Consider the following 10,121-nt stretch of genomic DNA (forward strand, 5'->3'; position numbering starts at 1 on the left):
ACATCAGAGTTTTCCTACACAACAACATGTTCTTGTAATGTCAAATCATTATTCTTTCGGGCTACAAAAAAAAATTTATCCCGGTTGAAAATGACGGATTTTCTTTTTTTATTCTTTCACGTCGTTCGTCTTGTTTGTCATTTGCTTTGTCACCATTTTTCCATTTTTTTTTTTTTGTTTCCGATACTCAAAGATGTAATTTCCTACCGTGAAATTTTCCGTCGGTCCTTCTTTAAAACCCCTCCACCCACCCACCCACACCCCCATTCAATCATTACTCACGTTTTAATTAATCGAACGGCGATATTTAAAAATTTGAAATTTTTTTTTAAATCGATTTCGAATCGGTTTGACATTTATTTCGTGTCAAGGATCCCTCCCTCCCCTCCCCTTCCCTACCATTTTCATTTTTTGTTTCGCACATAATTTCTAAATGGATTCTTTCCTTTTTTCCTTTCCGGTTGAAAAACTTTGAGCCGATTACGCAAACTCAATCCTATACTAAGCCAAGTAAATAATATAAGCTACGAATTTTATAATGAAAAAAAATTTTTTTTTTTAAAAGGAAAAGAAATAATAATGATAATGATGATGATGATAATAATAATAATAATAATAATAATAATAATAATAATAAAACGGTGACACGACGCTTCCACCCACACTTTAACAAACAATAGAATAAATCCACTTTCACCCTTGACATTATTCATCACCACCATCATCGACTACTGTTCTCTTTTCATCCGTTTTTCCTTTTTTTTTCCTTTTTTTTCCTTTTTTTTCCTTTTTTTCCTTTTTTCTTTCAGATCATTAAATGTTTTTTTTTTTTTTTTTGCTTTGCTTTTAACCTCGCGTTATACTTTCAACCGTAAACAATAGCAAAGACGGAGATTTAAAAAAAAAAAAAAAAAATATGTATAATCTTTTCATCATCTCGACGGTAATTAACCGTTCTTTTTATCATTATTATTATTATCATCATCATCATCATTATTATTTAACTAACGACGGATTAAATTGAGAGGAACGAAAAAACAAAAAAAAATGCCCGTCGTGTGCCCTTTCACTCCATATAGGAAAAATTATTAAATTTAAATGCAACACGACCACCACCACCACCATCGTCATTGTTTCCCATCAACTCCAACCAGGAAGATTTTTTCAATAACTTAAACAAATCCCCCCCTCTTTTCCCCCTTCTCCCTTCCCGGCCCCCGGAAAAAGAAAATCAAAGAAAACAACTCCACGAGAGAGAGAGAGGAAAAGGTGTTAAAAATTTTAACGTTATTCTCTTAATCCAATTCACTTTCGTCGCTCTAGCACCCTCTCGCCCTCTTTCTTCCTCTCTCTCACAACCCTCCCTCATTCCTCCCCACACTATCTCTCTCTCTCTCTCTCTCTTTATAAAAAATTAAGCCAACACGTTTTGAAAACTAATAACATTCATCAGAATGGGAAAAAAAAAAAAAAAAAAAAAATTAAAAATTAAACTCGACGTGATTGAAATTGAAGCATCAGCATCAACGAGAGTTCGTTCATTCGTGCGTTCGTGATTGCGTACCTGTTTTATTAAAAAATTTAGGTTTCGTTTATATATGCGATGCGAATCGACCGGAAAAACGATTAGCTTTCCCCTTCCCCCTCCCCCAGCACCCCTACCGCCACAATTCAAGAAAATTTTTTTTTCTTTCCTTTCTCTTAATAAAGTTTTACCTTATAAGCATCGATCGACTTTGACGATATGACCTCCTACAAAATTAAGGCGTATGAAATAAACCAAATACAAGGCCTAACAATTTTATTACGAAGGTGAAAAAGAACAAAAAAAAAAAAAAAAAAAATGAAAAAAGGATTCGTAGGCGTGACACTTACGCACACGCACGCACACACACACAAACGAGCGTCAACGTTCTATAATGTTTCAAGTTTAACAACAACGATTTAGGCACGAAATAATAATAATAATAATAATAATAATAATAATAAATGCAATCGTTATTTAATATCATCATCATCATCATCGCGATGGCGAAAAGATTGGCAAATTGTTTTGGGAAAATTTTCAAATCTCGTACAGATTTTTAATACGCGAAAAACAAAACAAAAAAAAAAAATAGATAAATAAATAAATAAAGAGAAAGAAAGAGAAAGAGAGAGGAAGGAAGAAAAATGAAAAAAAAAAAAAAAAGAGACAGAAAATGTGCGATCCTATAAATTCCCTCACTTGACTTTTATCCATAAGAAAATTAAAAAAGCGACAAATAAATTTTTTTTCTTTCTCTTTCTCTTGCCAAAGACAAAATTCATTTCCTTGTACACCTGAGTAATTTATATCGTTTTCCAAGGGAAAAAGAAAAAAAAAAAAAAAAAGAAAATAAAAGACAAGAAAAAGGAACAAAAAAAAGGAGAAAAAAAGGAGGAAAAAAGGAGGAAAAAGAAAAAGAAGAAAATAGTTTTCCAACATTCAGAGTTCATCACTTTCTTTTTCTCTTACTCGCCATTAAAAAGAGCAAAGAAGAAAAAAAGAGAGAGAGAGAGAGAGAGAGAGAGAGAGAAAAGAAAAAAAAAAACAAAGACTAAAGCAATGTAATAATGACGATGATGATGATGATGATGATAATGATAATATAAAACTGCCTTTTCGAATTAAAATTTTTTTCGAAGAAAAAAAAAAAAAAAAAAAAACTTTTGCCATTATAACTTAAAAAACTAAAGAACGGGAGAAGGGGGAAGGGGAGAAGATGGAGAAAAAAATGAGAGAAAGTGAGAGAGACAAAGAGAGTCAAGATTCCGCCATAATTGTTTTTAAAAACAATCAGTTGTTAATAAAAACAACAATAATAATAATAATAATAATAAAAATGTTGACATTTTTCTTTTCTTTTTCTTTTCTCTCTCTCTTTCTCTCACTCTCTTTCCCCCTCCTTCTCCTGTTTTTTAATAATTTTTCTTTTCATTTACTCTGACGTAGACATGAAAATTCTCTCTCTCACTCTCTCACTCTCTCTCTTTCTAACTTTTTACTTTTCAAACCTTTTTACCTTCTCGTAAAAAAAGCAACAAAATTTCGAACCGTAACTAAAAAAAATTTTTTTTTTACATTTTACATTGACAACAACAAACATCGTTAACTCTCCTCCCTTCCCCTCTTCCTCCTTCTGCTCTTCCTCCCCCTCCTTTTCCGCCATTTTTTTTCCTTCATTTTTAATAATTCAAAGTATTTTTTTTTTTTTTTTTTTTTTTTTTTACATTTCCTTTCTCCATAAAGTCGTAACTATAAAAAAAAAAAAAACAAAAAAGGAGAAAAGAGGGGGGGGGAAACCTTTTTAGCAGAAGAAAAAACAGTTAGTATATTTTTGAAAAAATTGATAAAAAACCAGGGGCCAACTGAACCGAACAAAAAAAAAAAAAAAAAAAAAAAAAAAAACATCATTATATCGTATTTCAAATGATTGAACGATATCGAGATATGTAAATAAATTTTCCATATATCAAAACGAACGTTTCCTTACATAAGTTAAACATAAAAACAAAACAAACCGGAAATTCAAATAAAAACATTATTATTATTATTATTATTAATATTATATAAAAAAATTTAAGAAAAAAAAATTGCTCGAAATTGAATATACGTATTTCAAAAAAAAAACGAAAAAAAAAAAAAACCGTTAAACAGTAGTAAATTTGAATATTATTGATTTCGTTTCAGAAAATACAGCAACAACAACAACAACAACAAACAACAAACAACAACAACAACAACAAAGCGGAAATAAATAAAAAATAAAAAAATTGATAAAAGATTCTTTTTTCTCCCCCTTAAAAAAAAAAAAAATAATAAAAAATTTTAAATATTAAATTTAAACGACATCACATATATATTTTATTCTCAAAAGTCGAGGGCCCGGAATGAAAAATAGGTTTATTAAAAAGTCATAGAGTAACAGTGTGTGTGTGTGTGTGTGTGTGTGAGAGAGAGAGAGAGAGAGAAAGAGAGAGAAATCAATAATGAAAACATATTTTCACTTTAATATTTTCTACGTAACGGAAGTACCATGACGTGAAGGGTAAACAAAAAAATTAAATAAAAAAATTAAATAAGGAAACGTCATCTCCGAATATACATAAAAAAAAAAAATGAAAAAACATTTAAAAAAATAAAATAAAACTCGATAAAAATATATATATAATCGAGAATCGAATTAAATATATCGATAATGAATCGAATCGATTTTCATTAAATTCATCATTCGTATAGAAAAAAAAAAAAAAAATTCGATAATTTGTACTATCAAAAAAAAAAAAAAAACCCTATCAATAATTGAATCGATAATTGGAAATGAGTGCAGCACAGGTGGTGCCAACTTAAATTTAATTTATTTTCAAATTTCCCTAATTTCAAACCACAAAACAATACCTAATTATTTTCTCTCTCTCTCTCTCTCTCTCTCTCTCTCTCTCTCTCTCTCTCTCTCTCTCTTTCTCTCTCTCTCTCTCTCTTTCTCTCTCTCTCTCTCTCTCTCTCTCTCTCTCTTTCTCTCTCTCTCTCTCTCTCTCTCTCTCTCTCATCAACTACATACATAATCGTTTCAGTTTGAAAAAAAAAATTTATTCTGCGTTTTAGGGCGTTACGAGGCGTTACGAACAACGACAACTATAATCGAAACGACAAAATCGAATCGACAATCGAACGATTATCGATCTCGACAACTCTCGAACATGATATTTTTCTATTGCTAATCTCCCATTCGATGAGTTAACGTAAAATGATTTTAAATTGTAACGTACATTTCCTAAAAAATTCGAAATCGATACCAAAAAAAATTTCTTTTCTTTTCTTTTACGAAACGATTTTCCATCCCGTATTAAAATGATATTATCCTTAACAAAAAAAAAAAGGAAAATTCCACACACACGATGACCCCCCCCCCCAAAAAAAAGAAAAGAAAATTTTCAAACAACAACATCCGTTACGAACACATTCAAAAAAAAAAAAAACTTAAACCAAATCACGGTTTTTTTTTTTTATTATGGAAAAATCATTTAAAAAAAAAAAAAAAACAATTAATTAATAATTCGGGTCACGTAAAATTTTAACCTTTGAAAAACCTTTCACATTTTAAATTATCATTATTATTATTATTATCATTATTATTATTTTTACCGTAAAAGTTTTAATTGATCTTAAAAAGAAATAAACTGACAAAATTTATTTGTTAAAATTTTCTAACTAACAAAAAACACTTTGATTGCTTTTCCCCCTCTCTTCCTTCTTCCCGCCTCCCTTTTTTCCCTTTCTCTCTCCCTCCTCCCTTCTTCCCCTCCTTTTTCCAAAACACACAATTAAACACGTTTCCTCGTAATATTTTTCACACGCCCCAAAAAAAATCAATCGAAACGCAATTCGGAAAAATTAATTTAATTTAAACGGTATTACTTCCTCCTACCATTCCCTTTACCTTCCTCCCCCTCATCCTCCTTTCTCCCCCGTAATAATAATAGTAATTATTATTATTATTATTACTTTTGTTTTTGATACTTAAAACTTCTCAAGTCATAAATTTTAAAATGTGAACATTAAAACAACGTTAATTCCTGATTTTGATTGGGCGATAAAAATCATCAACATCATCATCATCATCATTATTATTATTATTATTATTATTATTATTATTATTAGGAAACTAAAAATTATTATTATTATTATTATTATTAACGATTTTTTTTTTTGTAATCGAACCAAAAAATTTAATTAGTTCGTTTGTATAAATATAACTCTAATGAATTTCATCAAAGTTTAATTTATAAGGAAAAAAATTTTTTTTCTTATCGAATTTTTCTTTTCTCACTTGCCCCCCACTCTCCCCAACTTGCCCCCTAACCCAATGAAAGACTCAATGTATAAAAAATGTAATTTTTCGCGCGATGGAAAACATTCGTTCGTTCGTTCGTTCGTATTCTTAATATTTTATCAAGAGAAAAAACGAAAACGTATTAATAAAAAAAAAAAAAAAAAAGGAGCGAATTTAATCGAATGGGGGAAAGGGAGGGAGGGAGGGAGGGGGTACGTTCGAGTAAAAGATTAAAAACTTATCCGAGTTCTTCTCTTGCCAATCCATTGAGTGATTGATTGATTGATTGATTTTTTTTTTCCCCCGAATAAAACCAAACTGACGTAAAATCAATTCGCGAACGTTAAACCGAATTCAAATTGACAATTAATTAATTACCGGGAAAATTACACAGGATGAAAACGTCGATTTTACTTTTTATTCCTTTTCAAAAACTTAATTTTCTTACAGTGTGTGAGAAAGAGAGAGAGAGGCGGGAGGGAGAGAGAGAAAGGAGAAAGAAAAAACTTTTCCTACAAATTCATAATTAGCACATACATGTGAAAAATTCCAGAAACCATCCTCATTTTTCCTCTCTCTCTCTCTTTCCCGCTCGTAAAATGCATTATTAAATATAATAAATTAATTTTTTTCTTTCTCTCTCCCTCCCTCTCCCCACTTCTCCCCCCTCTCTCTTTCTCCCCAGCGTGTTTAATAACATCATCTCGAAAACTTTCCGACAGAAACATAAAAAACCGCTTTGAAAATTATTCGGAAAAAGGTTGAGGGGGGCACGCAGAAAACAGAGAGAGAGAGAGAGAGAGAGATGGAGGGAAAGAGAGGGAGGGAGGATGGAAAAACTTATAAGAAATTAACTTTGTGACACGTTTCAATTAAATCGCACCATCAATTTGTCACAACAGAAAGAACGAAAAAAAAAAAGGGAAAAAAATAAGAAAAGTGTTCGCAACAATATTTTTCCTATTAATTTTTAAAATTCTTAAGTGGTTTCTAATGGAAAAAAAATTAGTTTTTTTTTTGTTGCTGTTGCTGTTGTTTTTTTTTTGCTGTTGTAAACTTTAAACGATGTGGAATAATCGGGAGAGGATAAGAAGGAAGGATAGGATGGTAAAAGTTAATGCAAGCAAAAAAAAACACAAAAAAACAAGGAAAAGTTTGACGTTAAATTAAAACATCTGAGCCAGTCACTGGTGTCCTATTAAAAAAAAAACTTATATAAATATGTACATATATAAAAAAAGAAATTTAAACTGTTTCTCTCTCTCTCTCTCCCCCTGTAAAACAAACAACACTCCCCACCCACCCACACACACACACACGCACGCACGCTCGAAAGAAAACAAAAACAGAAAATTATTTAATTATTAAAAAAATTAATGAACGGTTCGTAATTATGATCGACATACGACGACGATGAACGAATGACGTGGAAGAAGAAGAAAGTGGAAAGAGAAAAAAAAATGGAGGGAAAAGGGGGACCTACGTTGCATTTGAATACACAAATTCATTCGATAAAAATTTAACAAGAAGTGAAAACGTCAAACAAACAAACAAACAAAAATCTGCAATGGAATAATCCCTATTTACTAATCCGGAATTAGTGCAAACTTTAAATCTCAAACAAACAGATTAAACAACCGGAAAAATAATGTTACTTTTAACTAACCTCGCTTACGCACACACACGCACACACACACACACACACATTTAAACGCCATTTTAATTTATTTTTTAAATAATAATAATAATAATAATAATAATAATAATAATAATAATAATAATAATAATAATAATAGTAAAAGAAAACAAATTTGTCTTATTTAAAAAAAAAAACAAAGGCTTTTTTAATGCAGAGTTTTATCATCATCATCATCATCATCATCATCATCATCATTATTATTATTATTATTATTACAATAAAAATTAATTAGAACTTTCTCGAAGTTTTTTTTTTCCTATGAAATATACATGTATGTACAAAGAAGACGTACAGACAAGAAACAGACAGACAGACAGACAGACAGATAGACAATGACAAAGACACGTGCAGAACACACACACACTTCTCGGTTGTTGTCGTCTGACACACTCCCTCCCTCTCCTCCTACCCCCCCTACTAAAATTAATATGTATTCAAACTTTCAAACTCTCGTTAGTTAATAAAATTCCCTTTAAAATCATGAATGGGGGGGGGAGAGGGGGAAGGGAAACCTTTAAAGAGAAAAGCTAATCTTAAACCTAAAGTCCTTCTTTGCCGTTACCGTTACCGTTAAAATAAATTCTTATTAATTTAATATTGATCACACGTTAAAATATTGAAAACTTTCTCTCTCTCTCTCTTTCTCTCTCGACTTTTTCAACCTTCTTTCCATCCTTTCTCTCTCTCTTTTTTTTTTTTTTTAATATTTATTATTATTGTTTGTGAAAAAGCGAAAAAGTCTTTTTTGTTAATTGAATGATGGCGCCAGGCATGCCAACCGTAAAAAATTAAACAAGACATTTTTCCCTCCCTTTCTCTCTCTTTTCCCTCACCCTCTCCGAAACGAACCGAAGAAGGCCGACGACCTACGAAGGATTTCATTTCTCTCTAACATATAAGATTTTATCATTTTTGCAAAGATTTGTGCGTTTGTTACCCTCGAACCTTGAATTAAGAAGATATTTCAATTCTATTTAGGAGAAAAACAAAAAAGGTTCGAACCTTAAAAAACCTAAAATTTTATCATTATTATTATTATTATTATTATTATTATTAAAACTTTTTAAATTTAAAATTTTTAAAAAATTATTTAGTCACCGGCCGTGAAAAAGAAACAGAAATAAATAAATAAATAAAGTTTTCAATTATTCAATTATTTATTTATTTATTTTTTAACGTTATTAATGAGAACGTCATTCAATTCTTTGGCAAAAACAAAATAAAACAAAATTAAAATTAAATGAATTTTTTTTTTCCATTTGTCTAATTTCAAATTTTTCTCTCTCTCTTTCTCTCTCTCTCTCTCTCTGCATTATTCGAAGAAGTGTTTGGATGAAAAATAATAATAATAATAATAATAATAATAATAATAATAATAATAATAATAATAATAATAATTGTTCTCTTCTCCGTCACCTTTCGAAGCGTAAAAAAAAAAAAAAAATTAAAAAATTAAGAAAGACAATGGAACAAATTTTTTTTTTTTTTTTTTTTTGGCACAAATAATAATTTTACTGCCAGAAGTAGAAAAAAAGAATGTAGCTTGAGCTAAATACGAGAAAACAATTGAAGCAAATAGCGAAAAATTAATATATATATATTTCCCGTCAAGCAAACACACAAGTCGAAACGTAAAAAGAAAGAAAGACAGAGAAACAAAAAGAAAAGAAAGAAAGAAATGGAAACAGAGAAAATAAGTAAAATAAACGTAAAAGAAAGGGAGAGAGAGAGAGAGAGAGAGAGAGAGAGAGAGAGAGATGGAAAAAAAAAGAAATTGATTTCAGTCACACACACGAGCACGCACTCGCACGCACGCACATACGCGCACACTTTTGGGAGATCGCGCCGTGACAACAAAAGAGTTACACCCGGAACATTAAAATCTTCTTTTTCTTCTTCTCTTACTCTCTTTCTTTCTCTCTACAAAAAAAATCCTCTCCAAAAAAAAGAAGAAAAGAGAAAAAAAAAAAGCTGACAAACGCAGGTAATTGAATTCTTCTTTTCTTTTTTTTGTAACAATTGTAAATGATTTTATTGTCACCAACGACTTACAGACATTTTACCCTTTTCGACTTCGCAAAAAAAAAAAAAAAAAAAAAAAAAATTATCGTCGTAACAATCGAACAACAATCGAAACTAATCGTCGTCATCGATATTCCGATTGCAAAACAAACATAGACTGCGGCAAAATTAAAATGTGAAAAATAAAAAAAAAACTAGAGATAAACAACAACAACAACCGCGACGACGACAACAACAACAACAACAACAACAACAACTTGTTTAACCGGAATCTATTTTAAAAAACGTTCACAAACATAATTTTCATTCATCAAATCCCTCCCTTTCCAAATCCTAAAACAATTTTCATTATCATCATCATCATCATCATCATCATCATCATCATCATTATTCTTTCTTTTTCCAAATTATTTTCCCCTCATCGTAAACAAACAAGAAAAACGTTTAATATTTTCCCCTTTTTACAAGGTCAGTTTCGTCGGCGTGTAAGGAAAAAAAGTCACGTTTTTTTTTTTTTTTTTTTTTTTTTTTTTTAAAAAAAAAAA

This window comes from Pediculus humanus, genomic scaffold (genome assembly GCF_000006295.1).
Source record: "Pediculus humanus corporis 1103172108279 genomic scaffold, whole genome shotgun sequence".
NCBI lineage: Eukaryota > Metazoa > Arthropoda > Insecta > Psocodea > Pediculidae > Pediculus > Pediculus humanus.